Source organism: Phyllobates terribilis, unplaced genomic scaffold (assembly GCF_046119375.1).
Source record: "Phyllobates terribilis strain yellow unplaced genomic scaffold, ASM4611937v1 Scaffold_2__4_contigs__length_985480577, whole genome shotgun sequence".
Lineage (NCBI taxonomy): Eukaryota > Metazoa > Chordata > Amphibia > Anura > Dendrobatidae > Phyllobates > Phyllobates terribilis.
The window spans coordinates 444,453,777-444,472,741 of NW_027362762.1; positions in this window are offsets into that span (position 1 = coordinate 444,453,777).

Genomic DNA, 18,965 nt, shown 5'->3' on the forward strand with positions numbered 1-18,965 from the left:
CCCTGGTTCAGGGATGGTTTCAGCCAGGAAAGCCGACATCTCATCCCGATCTGGATCCCTCCTTCCCAAGAGATGCGAGTAGAAGGATCTGACCACCTCCAGGATCCCTGATTTGGATCTGTTCAGGGAACCTGTACTGTCGATCAGTCCTGTTACCATCTTGCAACTCACTGACATCCTGCAGTTCCTGTAGGGGTCGGGCGAGCGGTACCTCCCGAAATCCCTCTCAAAAACTAAGGATGTGTGCCTATCATACTGGCACCCCTTGAGCAAGGCCTTCACCCTGGAGATTTCCTCACGGTCCCCTCCAGTCGAGACGAGCTGCTCGAGTTTCCTCCCCAGCTCCCGATACAGGCGGTACCTGTTCAGGCCTCTGAGGCTCGAAAGCTGACGGAAGAACCCCGCAACCCTTGTTTTGAAGATCTCCCACCACTCAGACTTACTGCTACAGAGACCCAAGAGAGGTACCTGGCTCTGAAGAAATTCCTCAAAGGATTGTCTCACATCCGCTTCTTCCAACAGGGACGAATTCAGCTTCCATAGGCCTCTCCCTATCCGGGGAGTCTCTGCAACATTCAAAGAAAAGGAAATGAAACAGTGATCGGAGAATTCCACCTCAACAGCGGACACTGCAGAAGAGACGGCTTCCTCCTTTAAAAAAAACCTATCTATCCTAGACCTACAACTACCCCTATGAAAGGTGAAACCCCCGTGACCTGGGGTGTGCCGGATGTGGACATCCACCAGGCGAGCTTCGCTTGCTATGCTGTTAAGGGTATTACTATCAAAAGCCAGCCTTCGGTCTCCGGGGCCTCCCCTATCACGGGGTCTAGTTATAGTATTAAAGTCCCCACCGAAGACCACCTGTCGGCTGGTAAAAAGATAGGGCTTGATCTTCAGGAAGAGACATTTACGGTCCCACTCTGACTGTGGACCATAGATGTTAATGAGCCGGAGCTCCTGTCCCCCCATGAAGACGTCAAGGACCAAGCACCTCCCCATTTCTACCTCGATCACCCGTCTGCATTCCACCGAAGCGGCCTTAAAAAGGACCGCTACCCCGCTATACGGCTCGGCCGCAAGAGACCAGTATGAGGGCCCGCACCTCCACTCCCTCCTTGCTTTGTAAATGGCCCCCATGTCCGTTAGTCTGGTCTCCTGCAAAAATAAAATGTCAACCTCAACTCGGTTGAAAAAATCAAAGGCCATAAATCTGGCCGCATCTGACTTTATACTGGCGACATTAATCGACGCCAGAGTCAACGGGGTAGGTTCCGCCATCATGGGTGATTGAGTTAGACGGCCTTCTTTTTGACCGTACCCCCAGATTTTTTGTGCTCACCTTCAGAGGAGGAGCCAGACTCTCCCCTCCTCTTTAGTGACACCGAGGTGTCCATAGCACCCGTCACCACCTTCCCAGTACCGGGTTCCTCACCCCTGGACCCCAGAGCAGTCCCCCCCCCAGAGGAAAGTGAGCCCTCCGGAGGACGGACCCCGCCGCTCCCTGAAGGCACCTCAGATGTTACCGCCGGTCCCTCACCCCCGACCTCCGACACAGCAGAGTCATCGAGGGCATGGAACCGGTTGGAGAGGGGGATCAGAGGGGAGCCGGTGAGCCCTTCCGTAGGCACCTTAGTGGCCAGGGGGGGGCCTTAGATGTTTTTGCCCCCTTTCGGTTCCTCCTCCGACTCTTACTGGTCTTACTGTCACCTTTTGTTTTAGGCTGCTCCACCACCTCCTCGTCCAGACTTTCATACTGGGAGGAGTCATCAGAAGCAGCCACCTCCTCCCTCTCCATCCTCCTGATCTCCTCGCTCACCGCCTCCTCCCCCAGGGCCTCAGGGGCACCGGCTGCCGCTTCCGAGGAGGGTACAGACATCACCCCAGTCGCCTGGGGCTTATCCTGCCCCCTACCCCCACGGCGCCTCACCTGATGCCACTGGCGGGCAGATGTATTGGCCACGCCTTCCTTCACTGGCCCCCCAGCCCCTCTCCCGCCCCCACCTCCAGCATCAGCAGAAGATGAACCGCCAGGGACTCCCCCATGGCTCTCCCCCGCCTGACCAGAGATGGTGTTAGAAAAGGAGCGGGGGCAGCGGCTGTACGGGTGACCTAGGTCACCACACAGGTGACACCTAATGTCACCACAGGCCGCGGCAAGATGACCTACCCCGCCACACAAGGCACATTTCTGCACCTTGCAGCCCGCGCTGAAGTGGCGGGGATCACCGCACCTGTGGCAGACCTTTGGTTGCCCCTGGTAGAAGATCAGGATCCTGTCCCTCCCCAGGAATGCTGAGGAGGGGATGTGGGTGACAGTACCGCCTGAGACCTTCAACCTCATCATGAAGGTCCAGCCCCCTGACCAGATGCCAAACTCGTCCCTGTTCTTTTTTCGGACGTCCGTGACCTCCCCATAGCGGGAAAGCCACGTCATAATATCGACCCCAGAGAGCGACTCGTTACTAGTTAGAACGGTCACTCTCTTTACTCCATTTTGGCGAGACACCGCCTGCACGGCAAAGTCTCGCCAGCCGGGCTCCCCCTTCACCAGTTCAAAATTCGACCAAAAAAGCTCTAGGCCCTCCGGCCGAACAAAACTGATGTCGAAGATGGGGGTACCAAAAGGATGGATCAGGGCAAAGATGTCAGTCGCCCTGAAGTTCATCTTCAGGAGGAGCTCCACGACCCTTGCTCTTGGCGGGCACGCTTCACTGCCCCTCCACCGAAGACGAACTACATTCCTCCTGGCCACCCCCTGCCCGGCTGTCGGGAGGGACCACGCTGTCTCCCCCTCCTTTTTATCTTGGAAGGCGGCCAGGCCATGTCTATCTAGCCAAAAGGCCAGTTCCACCTCTCTTCCCTCTACCTGGATCGTCCGTTCTCCCTTCTTGAGGGCCTCCAGGAAACGGCGTCGCAAGTCACCATCCCTGAGGTCCAGAGGTGAGGAAGCCCCCCGAGAAGACCCCGAGGCCCCGGCTACTACCCCCGCAAAACTCCGGGGACCAGCAGCCGGGGGGGCAGATGGACCAGCCCCACCCCCACTCCCCCCACTAGCAACAGACACACCAGCACTTGCTTCCTCCACCACAGACACATCCATACCGACAGTCACCCCACTTGCCCCACTCCCACTCACATGCACACTGGGGTCACAGTTGTTTTTCTTCTCCACACACTTTCTGCCAGCAGGTTTTTCAACAGCATTACTACTGCTGCCACCTGCTGGCAGCACCTTCCCTGCCGGGGGGTTTTGGGAGCCTGGTGCTGCAGCTATTTTTGCCGGCGCCCCTGCCCCAGATAAGCCCGTGGGCACAGAGGACACCGGCAGGCAGGCACCACCTCCATTTTTAGCCACAGCTGTGGCACTACTGCTCCCAGCAGCTGCCGGCGCTAAGCCCCGCCCCTTTTCGGGTGAAGCCACGCCCATTTGTGCGGGATTTACCCGCGAGGACACGCCCCCTGCACCAGGCAGCACAGTGGGGGCCCCAGAGGCCACTCCCACCGGTGCCTTGGGTGACAGGGAGGCCACGCCCCCCGCACCAGGCAGCACGGTGGGGGCCCCGGAGGCCACTCCCACTGGTGCCATGGACGGCTGGGAGGCCACGCCCCCCGAAGCCGGCCGCGCCGGGACCCCCGAAGCCGACCCGGAACTGGGTCTACTCACAGGGGCCCCTGGACCAGCGGCACCAGCTCTCAGGGGCATAGCACCCCCTACCGTCACACCCTTTACGACAAACAGCCTGGCCACCCCAGCTCCGGCGGCCGGCCCCAGGCTAGACCACTCCCCCTCGGCACCCAGCAGCGGTGGAGCCCCCCGCGCTGACCCATTACTGGGCCCCTGCGCAGGGGGCCCCGACCTCGCCACGGATTTTGCCAGGGGAGCAAGCCCCACCTTTCCTTTATGAGCCGGCTCTGCCGGAGCCGCAGGCCCCGCGCCCTTCACCTTACCAGGTCTCTGGGTCCCTGAAAGTGATCCAGATTTAGTGGATCCGTGCGTGAGGGACCCAGACACCCCAGCACACGCCGCCGGAGATGCGGCCCCGGCTGTCGGTGCGCCGCCAGCAGAGCAGGAGGCAGCGGCAGATGTACAAGCCGCCCCCTGCACGCCAGCAGGCGCACCAGGTGCCAGGCCAGACCTCCCTTTTACAGGGGATCCAGCCTGAGCACCACCACAGATCACACCCACCGTCGGGCCGCCCTCCGCGCCATGCTCCATATCAGACACCTTGGACCCACTGCCTCCATTACCACAAACAGAGGCAGCGCTCTGCGTGCCATGGCCTATGTTCTCCCCGCTCCCTCGCTGTGGACCCACAACAGAGTCCAAGCCGGGGTGGGTGGCGGGTGCCGCACAACGGGACAGGGGGGCCCCAGAGAGGGGGACATACACAAACTTGTGCGCAACAGTTGTTTTTCTCTTTTTTTTTGCTTTTCTCTTCATCCCCCTCACGGGTGCCTCATCCTCGCAGATCTCATCCCCGAACGTAAGCTGACCAAAACGTACCGGGGACTCGATCTGCTGGATCTGCTGCATGATAAGGCAGCCCCCCTCACTGCTACTGCTCCCATCCTCCTCATCCTCCCCCTCGCTCCCGCTGCCCTCTGAAGGGCTAGAATCAGACGGGAGAGCCATCTGCTCAGGGGCTATCCCGCTATGCGATGCCTGGAGATCACTTACCAGGCCACCAGGCGGTGGGTAGGGTGCAGCCTCCTCCACGCATACCTCTTCTTCCTCCTCCTCCACCGCCTGGCTGGGGCCCTGCGACCCCTCCAGAGCCCCACCGGTCATGGCTCTGAACCGGTCATCATTAAGCAGCTTCTCCATGAAGGGTCCACTTCCTGCCAGTATGGTGCTCCTGCAGTCTTCCAGGTCTTGAATGGCCCGCTTGATCTTCCGGACCGCGGCGGATAGCTCAGGCTTCTTACTGCCAGAGGCCCTCACGGACCTCTCCTGAGCCACCCTCAACTCCCCCCAGAGGGAACTTAGCTTCTTTGTGGCGTCCTCATACTCGCAGAGGTGCGCATGTATACGGGAGGCATAGGTGACGGTTGCCTCCCTCGACGCCTTGGTACCCCAATCAGGGGGCACCGCTGCAGCACCTCCGCTCGTACTCGACCCACCTCCGGAGGGAGGAGCCGCCGCGGTCATAGCCTCGGAGGTCCTCCGGGTCCTCATGCTGGAACCCCTGCTGCCTTGGCCAGATCTTGTTGCCTTAGCCGGCTTGGTGTTTCTCCCACCCCCCGCCAGCTTGGACCGGGAGGTGGGAGCCGGGGGCCCAGCCCCGGAGGCCAGTCCCACCACAAGCTTTCCTTCCTGGGAAGGGGGCAGACAAAAAGTCCCAGATGGAAAAAAAAAAACCTCCCTTCCCAGGAGCTCTCTCCACAGCAGCACTCAGTCCAGGAAGCACACTCAGCACAGCTCACTGCAGGCTCCACCTCCACCACTTCCTGTAGGGAACTGCAGCAGGCTGAACTGGAGTGGAGCCTCTTGCTATGTGCACTGCAGTCTGCTATATACCCTGCCTGCCTACCTAGCACTGATATCTCTGCAGCTGGATTAGTCCTCAGAAGGACTGTTAGTTGAGATGGATATGTGTCTCTAATATAGTTTGGTACACCTACACTAACTAGAAAACAAGCAAATCTCTCCCTAGCTCAGCAGCAGCTCTCCCTACACTGTCTGATTCTGGAGTGACTGTGACAAGCATGGTGGCGCCAGGTCTGATATAGACCTGATGACGCTGTGCGGCCAGCCAATCACTGTAATGCCACAACCAACATGGCTGCGGCATTACAGTGTGTGCCAGACAATCCCTGCATGTTGATTGGCGCTCTAAAGAGCGCCAAACATGCAGGGAGGGAAACCGAGCTCCCGCCGAGCAACCCCGGAAATGCTAGGCGAACGCCAAGCATCTCGAGCAGTGAGATGATCGGGCGAGCACCGAGCAGTAGCGAGCATGCTCGCTCATCACTAGTTATGAGTAATTTCATCAGGGAAGGTTACAGTCAGCCATACATTTTCCAAGACTTTGAAAAACCGCAGAAAGAATACATATTTTAAATGAAAATCCCTTTTTCTTTCATATTTCTTTAGGATTTTTTTTAAAGTGGACTAAACCGCTTCAGCCGAATATTTGGCAATATGCTAATAATAAATTATGTCTGCACCAACTGAGTATCAGCTTTTGCTGTTTTACACTATAAGTTAAAAAAGCAAGATGTAGGCTGAGTTCACACGATGCGTTTTTAATGCGTTTCCGCGGCGTTTTTGCAGCTGCGTAAACGCCGCGGAAAAGCATTAAAAACGCATGGTAGAAGGGCAGCAATGTTCCCCAATTGAAATCCGCATGTGCTGTGCCCATGATGCGGATTTTTCCGCAGCGTAAACGCTCCACTCAAAAATCCGCAGCATGTCAATTAATTTTGCGTAAACGCGGCGTTTTCGCCACCATTGACTTGCATTAGAACGCGTCAATTCCGCAAGACTGCATTTCTACTTGCGTTATTGGCGCGTTCTAATGTGCGGATGGTACCCGAGTGTGGAGAAGATGAGACTCTCCTCCACACCCAGGTACCATTTAAAAAGCTGTAAAACAAGAATAAAATAAAAAATAAATAAAGATATATTCACCTTCTGACTGCCCCCGGTCTCCTTCCCTCTGCTCGCGTGCAAGACTGAAGGACCCTCGGTGATGTCACAGTCATGTGACTGCAGGCCCTTCAGCGCAGTGTCTCGCGATATCCCGGCAGCCAGGAACAAGCCAGGAACGAACGCGGCAGCACACGCCGGGCCATCGGAGGGTAAAGTATAGCCTTATTTTTTTATTTTTAAACATTCTTATACAGTCACAGAATATAAATCCATGCTGTTTGCATGGATTTATATAGTGTGACCTAGTTGTCAAGCACTTTCCAAGTGATGCTAAAATCGCCTGGAAAGCGCTTGTCAATCCGCATGCCGAAACGCATGTGAATCCGCATGTATTCCGCAGGAAAAACGCATGCGTTTTTTCTGCCAGGGAGATGCAGAAATGATGCAGAAATTTTCTGCTTCATTTCTGCATCGTGTGCACATACCCGTAAAAAATATTTTTTATAAGATGGGGGTCCATCTTATAATCTGAATAGGTCCGGTATCTTACCTGGGGGGCAGTGGAGTGAGGGTCACAGGAGGCAGCGTCTCTCAGGAAGTCGGCGGCTACAGCAGAAGAGGTCAGATGCTGTGGAGCCTGTGCCGGGCCGGGGCCTGTGCCTGGCTGAGGCCCTTAGCCTGGCCGGTTCCTGTGCGGAGGCCTCTGGCCGGGGCTGAGGCCGGGGCCTCTGGATGGGGCTGGGACCTCTGGCTGGGGCCGGGGTCTAGGGCTGGGACCTCTGGCAGGGGCCGGGATCTCGGGCTGGGGCCGGGGTCTCGGGCTGGGGCCTCTGGTTTAGGCCGGGGTCTCAGGCTGGGGCCTCGGGCTGAGGCCGGGACCTCAGGCTGGGGCCTGTACCAGGCTGTGGTCGGTGCCGGGCTGTGAGTGGCGAAGCAGTGCGGCCTGCACAGGTTTCCGGTGTGCGCGGCCATCTTCCTAGAGTTGTGATCTACAGAAAAATGGCCGCCGGAGCTAACGGTCTGCGCATGCGCCGGCTCCGGTGGCCATTTTCCCCATCAAAATGGGGTCTTACAAAACACCATTCACATATAGTAGAAATAATCTTCTGTGTAGGAATTCTGCAGATTTACAAATCACAGAATACCTAGGCAGATTATATTTCTAGCTACTGTACATCTATCATTTACCTTACATACTCATCAGTTGAAGGTACTGCATTGGGCAACATCAGCTATCCTTTGATAGAGGTCAGAAGTGCTGATAAGGTAGAATAATATATGTCACTAACACTGTGCACTATAGTAAGTGACCTTGGAGAATGAAAGGTTGGACTGGAGGAGACTCCTGTTTCTTGGCAGTAGTCAAACTTACAGTCTCACCCCCTACCTAGAAAAACACATGGAAAAAAAATATTAGGAAGCTTTAATCCATAATTAGTAATTACAAAAGAGAACTACAGAATTTCCTTTTACTACTTTCTAAAACCTTTATCATACATCTATTTAACCATTTTCATAGCACATTATTTGATGGCAGCACTAATGAATGTTGCAATGAAAAAATTTGTAACAACCTTGAATCCAGTGAGCTTTACCTTGACGAAAATAGTAAGTTTATAGGTAGTAAAGCCATTATGAATGAAAAAAAGCCTTCACTATGCTCAGTTAAACGTAGACGACATAATGGCATGTCAAGGTCTTATGTTTAAGATTTTATGATATTGCAGTTAGAATCAACCAGACTACAGAAGATTTGTTCCAATCATCTGAATCTCTCTCGTAAAAGTCTTTGTCAGCTATGATTACAGATATGTACCATACATACTTATATGCATTTATTCTGTGTATCTTTATAGTTATAAGTATAAGCATTTTTTAACATTTTATTGGATCACATGGTCCAAAAAAAGCATGCAAAATAAATATGTAAGATTTATTAAAAGTTTACTGAATGCAAAATAAATACAATTGAAAACCCCCCACAATAATGCAGTTAAATTTTCCAATAACCCTTGTAGAGAGCAAAACCAATATGCCATTGAGCATTATTTGTTTGATATGCATGGGCAATATAGAAATACCCAGTAGAAAAGGGTAGCCAGTGGAGTTTAAAATGGGTGTCTGTCTTAAAAAAAGTTACATAAGATTAATTTAGTGAATTATAGAATTTACTAATATATTTCATGTCTAAAAAGCGCCCCAATCTTTAGTTATGATCTCCAGTCCTGGCAGGTCCTCTTCTGATTTGTGTCTGACACGGGGCTGAGATTATTGTGATGGCATGTGGCCAGAACTGTTTGGGAAAGGTGCTGGCTGACTGGATAATTTCAATAGCTTTGTCTATACATTGACCTCTATGGTTCAATAGCTTTATCTATACACTGACCTGTATGGTCACTACCTTCATGGTCACTATCAATTCAGTGTTAATTGGAATTAAATATGTGTAATCTGTTTGGTGCAGAGCATTTCCAAATTCCTTTAAAAATATGTGAAAGTCCTGAACGTTTCATCTGCAGTCAGGTTGTATAAAATTATATTCTAATTTATTAGTTTTAGTTATGCAATACCTCTTTCTAGGAAAGTGAGATGACCACCTGCTGACCCAGTTTTTCCATATACTATGTGCAAGGATCCAAAAAATAATTATTTACAGAGAACACAGGCAGCATCGGTCATGTTCAGTCACGGGAAATGCTGTATGATGTCAGAGACAAACCAAATGAGGACTTGCATTATTTCTGTGCCATATTGTGTATACATATGTGACTCTTCAGATTTTGTGTTATACTATGCCTGATGAAGAGACCTGAGTAGTCTCAAAAGCTTGCAACCTGTTACCATCTTTTCAGTTAGCCATTAAAAGGTATCAACCACTGAGGACTCTCAAATCGAAATATGTTTCTATCTACTGGCTAACACGGTACAAAAATATATATGTATATATATTTTTTTTCCCTGTATGTATTAATAAAAATCCAGAGAACATACACCCTTGTCTTCACTCTGTGCCAGCGCCTGGGAATCACCTCTTTTTCCTGTTTGGTTTGAATGTGTTTCACTTACAAGTTGGGAATTTCTCCAGTAGTCTAGCAGTCAAATTATTGGATAGAAGGCTTGGATAGAAATGTTAGATTAGGAAATTGCTAATGAGAAGTAAAGACATTTTATAATTTTACTTTTTTTGCAGAACAATAGGGATAATTGAATACAAAATAATTTTGTTCTGTTTTGAAACACAATATTGTTGCAAACTGACCTTTTACTGTAACCACAGATAATAGCATGGATTTTGCATCTGTCTTTTATTTTATTTTTTTATTTGGGCCATCTCAGACTCATGCTGCTGGCCAAATTGATTACACAGAGGAAATCCTTTCAAGATTGCTCACAGCAAGTAGCTGATAAACCATGGCCTGTTTAACAATAGGAAACTAAGAGTTTAAAAGTACACTGTGTCCTCAGAGACCTGTCAGGGAAAGATGTCATAATAGCCATCTCATTCTTCTGGATTAAAATATTTAGATATTAAACACCATTGAAAACCATGAGACATACTGGGACGCAGTTATTTATTTGTAGTGTGGTATTTCTGGGAGTCCATCAAAGCTTAAAAATAAAAAGAAATCATGCTTCAACTAATGACATGTGTAAGATTTGCTTCCTGGAGATAATAACTTTATGCATACAGAAACCGAGTGAGGATTGTATAGTGACACAGTGTTCCAATGGATATTTAGTATGCAGCAGCATGCAAGACTGTGTGCACAGGGGGCTTTATACATAAAGTTTAGGATGCCAAGTGATATGCCCTTCTATTAAATGCTTCTGAAATCTTTTCAATTTTGGTATGTTTTCATACATCCCATGGGGAGTACCGGGCAGTCCGCCTAATCTAATAGTATGGGCGTAACTAATAGGCTGTAAGCCGGATACTGTGCACTACCCAAGTGTGAACAGCACCCTATACAAGCCTTTTTATGTGCAATTCAAATACTAAGAAGTCACCCCCTCCATGAAATGGTAGGTTGTGAGTGGTTGTCTCATCAGTATTTTGCACCTGTGTAGCAGCCATCTTTATTTGGGTCTGCTGCACCCTGGTAGTGCATTTTGGTCTGAAGATCTGAGCAGGTAAATACTGCTGATTATTTTGCTGTGTTTTTTTCGATCATCAAGATGTTTTCTGGCAAAACTGAGACAAGCCTTTATGTTCTTTTTGCTCAGCAGTGGTTTTCATCTCGGATCTCTGCCACGCATGCCATTTTGGCCCAGTCTCTTTCTTATGATGGAGTCATGAACACTGACCTTAAGTGAGGCAAGTGAGGCCTGCAGTTCTTTGGATGTTATTATGGTGTCTTTTGTGACTTCTTGGATGAGTCATTGCTGTGCTCTTGAGGTAATTCTGGACTACCGGCCACTCCTGGGAAGGTTCACCACTGTTTCATGTTTTCATAATTTGTGGAAAATGGCTCTCACTGTGGTTCGCTAGAGTCCCGAAGCTTTAGAAATGACTTTGTAACCTTTTCCAGACTGATATATATCAGTTACTTTGTTTCTCATTTGTTCCTGAATTTCTTTGGATCACAGCATGATGTCCAGCTTTTGAGGATCTTTTGGTCTACTTCACTTTGTCATGCAGGTCCTATTTAAGTGATTTCTTGATTGAGAATAAGTGTGGCAGTAATCAGGCCTGTGTGTGGCTAGGGAAAAAGAACTCATCTTCCCAAAGATATGATAAACCACAGTTAATTTTTGTGTTAAGGCGGGGCAATCACTTTTTCACACAGGGCCCTGTAGGTTTGGATTTAGTTTTCCCTTAATAATAAAGACCTTCATTTAAAAACTGCAATTTGTGTTTACTTGTGTTATAGTTGTCTAATATTTAAATTTGTTTTGTGATCTGAAACATTTAAGTGTGACAAACATGCAAAAGAATAAGAAATTAGTAAGGGGGCAAACACTTTTTCACACCACTGTATGTCCCTCATCCTAATGTGGATATGTATATATATGTCCTCCATCCTGGTATGTATGTGGTGGGCCACTGGGGTGGTGCCAGATGTTGCAGAAGGGCCAGTTGGGGTGTGTAGCCTCACTGGCAGCAGATAATGATGTCACGGTAGCTGATGTGGGAGGTGGCACTTGTGGATGGTATATAACCCCCCGGGGGCACTCATGTAGCGGTGTTGTCTGGGTGCAGGTTTTGGAGTGCTTGTGATGTTTGTGCAATCTCAAGCAGCCAGACACGCAGGTGACCTTGTAAACATAACAATTTTACTGAATAAGGTAACAGGGTACAGTCTCTCTTACAGGCAAAGTTCACAGTATATTGTGCATACGGAAGTTATGGTTTTCTCCTCATGAGAGAAGCATTGTTATTGTCCAGGGCGGCTGGAGCAGAGTTCTCTTCACTAATTAGTACAGGAAATGCTATGCGCAGTCCAAGAAGTATTAAACTGATGGAGGGACCTTCACAGATTCTCTCTCTGTGGAAAACACACTAAAGTGTGGATGTACACACAGTTTTTTTCCCATCGTTCCCTCTTACAGGGGGTAGGTTTAAACAAAGTCGGTGGCGTGGCAGCCACGTGGATCTGGTCCTGGCTAGAAGAAATCAGGATAACCAGAGAGCAGGAGAGTCCATGTACAGCTTTCTCTCTCCTGACTACAAGATACTTCACTCTTTTTGTGAAGGAGATTATGTGAGGAAAAATGTCCCCTCAGCGTAGACTGGCATTGAAAACACTTCTCTGAGAGAATAATGTCTCTCCTCTATCATCCTGAGATTTTGAAATGGTAAGATTTTTATATTTTATTATTAGCAGTCCACAGTAATAAACGTTTTGGTAAGCAAGACCTTCATCAGTGTACTGCAGGTGAAAATGAATAGACAAAATAAATCATTTTTAACAGAAAAAAACAAATGATAAAATAGAAGAATTAGGCCATAGTGTCTCATAGTCAGATATCAAATCAGATATGCATTGTAAGTTCAGATAACCTACCCAATTACTGGGAAGTAGAGTAAAGGAGTTTGACAGCGCAGTGTCCCAGTGCTGGGATCCCTGTGGGGAGAGGCACAAGGTGAATGAGTGGACAATAAGTGCAGGGTGTAGCGCCGGCGTCCCTGCCCTCTGCTAGGCAGGGACGCTGTTCCCCTCACCTCTCTGCTCCGTGCCCGGCGTCCTCCTCCCGCTCTGCTGGCAGCGCGCGCTCCTTCCCGGCCACTGTGCTTAGGGCGCGCGCGCTCTCCCTCCCTCTTAAAGGGGCCGCGCGCGCCATCCTAAGGAGTCCCCGGCCAATGGCCGGAGGACTTCACCATATATAAGGCACCTCCTCCAAAATGGAGGTGCCCGAGCAATGTTTTGCACTGTTCACTACTCTGCTTCAGCCCTCAGGTCCCGTTGCCAGTTACCTGCCAGATACCTGCCAGATTCCTGCCAGCTTGCTGTCTTATTCCTGCCTGATATTCTGCTACCTGCCTGCTAGCCTGAGGTCCGACGGTCTGCCTTACTACTCCTGTCAGTCTGTCTAAGGACCAGCTTGCCCGCTCACCTGGGAGCGCACATCAACTACCTGCCTGCTTGCCTGAGGTCCGACGGTCTGCCTTCCAACTCTTGTCAGTCTGTCTATGGACCAGCTTGCCCGCTCACCTGGGAGCACACATCTGCTACCTGCCTGCTAGCCTACCTGGAGGCTCTGCCGTCACGTGCTGTGACCACCTGCCTGTCCAGTGACTCCTGCCCGCTCACCTGGGAGCGCTCATCTGCTGCCTGTCTGCTAGCCTACCTGGAGGCTCTGCCGTCACGTGCTGTGACCACCCGCCTGTCCAGAGACTTCTGCCCGCTCACCTGGGAGCGCTCATCTGCCGCCTGTCTGTTGGTCTTCCTGGAGGCTCCGCCGTCACATACTGTGACCACCCGTTTATCCAGAGACTCTCGCCTGCTCACCTGGGAGCTCACGTCTACCATCAGCCGCCACAGGTCGTACCAACCCTTTACCCAGAGACTGCCCCGGTCACTTGCCGTGACCATCTGCCCGTTCACCCAGAGACTGCCCCGGTCACTTGCCGTGACCATCTGCCCGTTCATCCAGAGACTGCCCCGGTCACTTGCCGTGACCTCCTGCCCGTTCTTCTAGAGACTGTCCCGGTCACCTGCTGTGACTGCCTGCCTGGTCGCCACCCGCTCCCTTACAAGGACCGCCCCCTTGTATAGTAGCTCAGAGGTTCCGCCTCCCAGACCCGTTACAGTTTGCTCGGGCCATGGAACCCGGTGGCACCCAAGCTCCCTCGCTCTCGGACCTGTGTCATGAACTGTCCCGTCAGAGGTCCCAACAGGAGTCCATCCTGGGTCACCTGCGGAATGTCAATTCTCGCCTGGACACTCTGACTGCTCCGCCAGCAACCTCCGCCAGTGCCATGACTCGCAATCCGGCAGCTCCGCTGCCCGCTAATACCATGGTATCCTACCCCGGACCCCGGCTTTCTGCACCTCCTCGCTTCGGAGGCGACTCCGCCCAGACTCGGGGCTTCATAAATCAGTGCACCCTGCACTTTGAACTATTGTCCCACCAGTTTAACTCCGACCGGGCCAAAATTGCCTTCATCATGTCCCATCTCACCGGGGAGGCCCTGGCCTGGCTAAATCCTCTATGGGAGAGAGGAGACCCCCTGGTGTCCGACTTGCCTGCCTTTCTCACGGCTTTCCGGAAAGTCTTCGACGAACCCGGACGGAAGACCTCATCCGCATCATCTCTGCTACGCCTCCGTCAGGGAAGTCTCACCGTGGGCCAATATGCCATACGGTTCCGTACCCTTGCCTCGGAGCTGGCCTGGGATAACGACGCTCTGGTATCCGTCTTCTGGGAGGGTCTGTCCGGCCGTATTAAAGATGAACTTGCCGGTCGGGACATTCCTACCACTCTCGATGACCTAATAACTCTTGCCACTCGGATTGACCTACGGTTCCAGGAGCGTGCCAAAGAGGTCACCCGTGAGAGGAGGTTTCCACGTCTAGCTCCTACTTTTCAGAATCCCGTCACTCCCTCCGTCTCTCCCCAGGTACACTCTCCTGTGCCTATGCAGGTCGACCAGACCAAGATGGTCAAAACCCGTCAGGACTTACGCCGTGCCGAGGGGAGCTGCTTCTACTGTGGCAGTAAGGAGCACCGGATCCGTGCCTGCCCGGAGAGGTCGGGAAACGCCTGTGTCTAGGTTCGCTCAGAGAGGTCGACCTAGACAAGAATAAATCCTCTCCATCTCTGCTGCTGTCAGTCTCAATCGTCTGCGGGGAGAACCGTTATTTCGAACTAGCCCAACTTGACTCTGGAGCAGCCGGGAATCTTATTTCACAGTCCCTGGTAGAGAAATACCGCATCCCCACCAAACCTCTGGCTGTACCCTTGTCTGTTGCTGCCGTGGATGGGGGTCTCTTACCACGCCCCATCCAACTCATCACCGAATCCATTACTCTGCAGGTGGGAATGCTGCATTCTGAGAGTATCTCCTTTCATGTTCTGCCTGGACTCTCTCACGCCCTCTTGCTAGGTCTACCTTGGCTCCAGAGACATGCACCCGTGCTTGACTGGCAGACCGGAGAGGTCCTTCGCTGGGGACAGGACTGCCATAAGACCTGTCTGGTTCCCGTCCATCCCGTCCGTCCTTCTCCTACCCCAGCTAATCTATCTGGACTTCCGATTCCTTATTGGTCTTATGCTGATGTCTTTAATAAAAAGGAGGCAGAGACACTACCCCCTCATAGACCATACGACTGCCCTATCGACCTGTTACCCGGTACTACTCCTCCCCGTGGGCGTATTTATCCATTATCCGCTGCTGAGACCCGGTCGATGTCCGAATATATTGAGGAGAATCTGGCCAGGGGATTCATCCGGAAATCTACCTCCCCGGCGGGAGCAGGCTTCTTTTTCGTCAAAAAGAAGGACGGCTCTCTCCGTCCCTGTATAGACTATAGAGGCCTTAACCAGATCACGGTGAAGAATAAGTACCCCCTTCCGCTCATTCCGGAGTTATTTGATCGTCTGAGGGGGGCTAGAATCTTCACCAAACTGGACCTCCGTGGGGCGTACAACCTGGTTCGTATCCGTCAGGGGGATGAATGGAAGACGGCATTCAACACCTGGGACGGCCACTATGAATATCTGGTAATGCCCTTTGGTCTCTGTAACGCTCCTGCCGTCTTTCAAGAGTTGGTCAATGACATCTTCCGGGACCTTCTCTACTCCTGCGTAGTGGTGTACCTGGACGACATCTTGGTCTTCTCTCCGGATCTCCAGACTCACCGGAGGGACGTTCGTCAGGTCCTGCTCAGGCTCAGGCAGAATCACCTCTTCGCTAAATACGAGAAGTGCCTCTTTGAGCAGACCTCGCTTCCGTTTTTGGGCTACATTATCTCTCAGACCGGCCTACGAATGGATCCAGAGAAACTGTCTGCCATCGAGAAATGGCCTCGACCGGAGGGGTTGAAGGCCATTCAGCGGTTCCTGGGCTTCGCCAACTACTACCGCCTCTTCATACCACACTTCTCTTCCCGGACTGCCCCAATTTCCGCGCTCACCCGTAAGGGTACTAATCCCAAAGAGTGGCCGCCCGAAGCAGAGGAGGCCTTTCTTTCCTTAAAACAGGCCTTCTCTTCCGCCCCGGTGCTGCATCGCCCGGACGGCAACAAGCAGTTCTTCCTGGAAGTTGACGCCTCCTCCTCTGGAGCCGGAGCGGTACTTACTCAAAAATCATCTTCCGGGAGGGTGGTAACTTGCGGCTTCTTCTCTAAACTCTTCTCCTCCTCAGAGCGCAATTATTCCATAGGAGACCGAGAGTTATTGGCCATCAAACTGGCATTGGAGGAGTGGCGTTACCTGCTCGAGGGGGCTCTTCACCCGGTAATAATTTACACTGACCACAAGAACTTGGCTTACCTCCAGCATGCCCAGAGACTTAACCCGCGCCAAGCCCGGTGGTCCTTGTTTTTTGCTCGCTTTGATTTTGTTCTTCATTTTCGCCCGGCTGACAAAAACGTCAAGGCGGACGCCTTGTCTCGATCCTTTCTGGTGTCTGATCTCGAGGAAGATCCGAAACACATCATCGATCCCGCCAGAGTAATGCAGGTGGCTCCCGTGAGTCTAAATCGTCTCCCTCCCGGAAAGACGTTCGTATCAGTACCTGATCGGGAGAAGATCCTTCACTGGGGTCACTCGTCTAAACTGGCTGGCCATGCCGGTCAGAAAAAGACCCTCCAGCTTATTACCCGGCACTACTGGTGGCCTACACTGCACAAGGACGTAATAGACTTTGTTTCTGCCTGTGTGTCCTGCGCCCGCAACAAGGTTCCGAGACATCTGCCAGCCGGTCGCCTCCTTCCGCTTTCTGTACCTGCTGCCCCCTGGCAGCATATAGCAATGGACTTTATAACTGACCTCCCAGTCTCTGCCGGTTGTACGGTCATTTGGGTGGTCGCTGACCGCTTCTCCAAGATGGCTCATTTCGTTCCCCTGCCAGGCCTCCCGTCTGCACCCGAGCTAGCTAAAGACTTTATTCGTCACTAGTGTTGAGCCACCCCCGTAGTGTTCGAGTTCGGTTCGGTTCGTCGAACACCCGTGTGTTCGCCGAACTGTTCGTCGAACTGTTCGTCGAACATCTTCGAACACCGTTAAAACCAATGGCAGGCAAACAAAAACACATAGAAACACATAGAAAACACCTTCAAAGGTGTCCAAAAGCTGACAAACTGCTCAGAAGACACAACTAACACATGGAAAAGTGACAAGTACATATAGTCATGCGAAAAGAAAAGAGGTGGAGGAGTAAAAGGAGGGGGAGACACAGATATAGGCATGTCATGCCCTTCTAAAATCCAAAAAGTGAGAAGCCGAGACGGCCAGTCCGCTCCTGCCCGTGCCACCTCCGTGTCGCCGGGTTTGTGCCAGAGCCGCGGTGAACCCTGACGGCCAGCCCCCCTCTCCCAATACTGGTGCCTGTCCACTGGTGGGTCGAGAGAGCCCCCCTGTGGTGGAGGCAGCTCTAAGCTTTTTAATTTAAATTGTCCCTCTAATTTGAATGAATACACTTTAAATCCATTTACAAGGATCTATTGGAGGGCAAGTCTCATGCCAGCAGCCGCGTAATTCCAGCTCCAGTAGCGTCCACTAAAGCTTCTGCAGTTAAAAAGCTTTTATAAGGATCGAGCTCGGCTGTCCACCGCAAGGCATCCTAGTGCCAGTCCCAGCCCCTATGCCTTGGGGTGCCTCCTGATGCTCTTCACTAAGTATCCCGTGGTCCCGAAGCATTTCCTTTGAAAAAATTAAGTGTCCAAACTACAGGTGGTGTAGCTTGCTTAACAGCCGGGATAATCCGCTGACTAGCAGACACTGCTACTAGGCACAAAGTATTTCCTGGGCTAGATGCAGTTAAAAATTTGTAAGTAGATACTCTCGTTGGATGCTGAGAAAGCATTCCATAGAGTCTCCTGGCACGCCATATATGATTCTCTTAAAAAGCTTGGGGTAGGGGTCTAGGGGACCCTTTTATAGCCAAAATCACGGCCCTGTATCACAATACGTCACCTAGGCTGAAGATAAATGGAACTGTAGCACCGAGGGCTCGGTTGCTACAGACGTATTGCACCTCACCCAGAGGTGTGATATCTCACTCTCAGATAAGGATGGAGTGTGGATCAGGACCCGACACCTGCATGCATTACACCACATTGCCGTGGGGCAGGGCGACCAATATGCCCCTGAGATGGGCACGACAGTCCCTGTCCCTGGCTGGAGTGGGGGGAGGGAACACTGAGGAAGGGGAACCCTGCAGTGCAGGAGCAGGGAGGAAGCAGTTCCTGGGTGCATTGAGAAGGGAGTATAAAAGGTGGGCACCATCTTAGTTCAGTGCAGAGAAGTCTGAGCAGAAGTGGCAGGGAGCAGGGGCTCTGCATGAGCTCTGCTCCGGAGGCGGGCCTAGTAACAGAGGCCCAGGCCTGCAAGAGGGAGAAGGAAGGAAGAGGAGCGGAGAAGGCTCCAGGAACGAGGAATGAAGGGATCCCAGGGGTGCGGACGGGCGAGTCGCCACCGCACGCCCGAATCCACCTGCGTGGAGGGGTCAGGCCAAAGGGGGAGACCGGTCCCCGAACTAGTGGAGGCAGGAAACGACCCTCAGCTAGAAACCGGAGGCTCTGACATTTTATGTGGCGCAGCCCCTTGCTCCACCCGCTAGGAAGGCACCACATAGGGTCAGGGAAACTGGCGCCAAGTTTACCAAGAGGAGGCCCGAGGCAGCCGGACAGAAGTGTTGGTAAGAAAGGCCAGACAAAGGACACACAAAGGGGGTCCTGTGAAGCGCTCCAAAGTTATCTGGGAG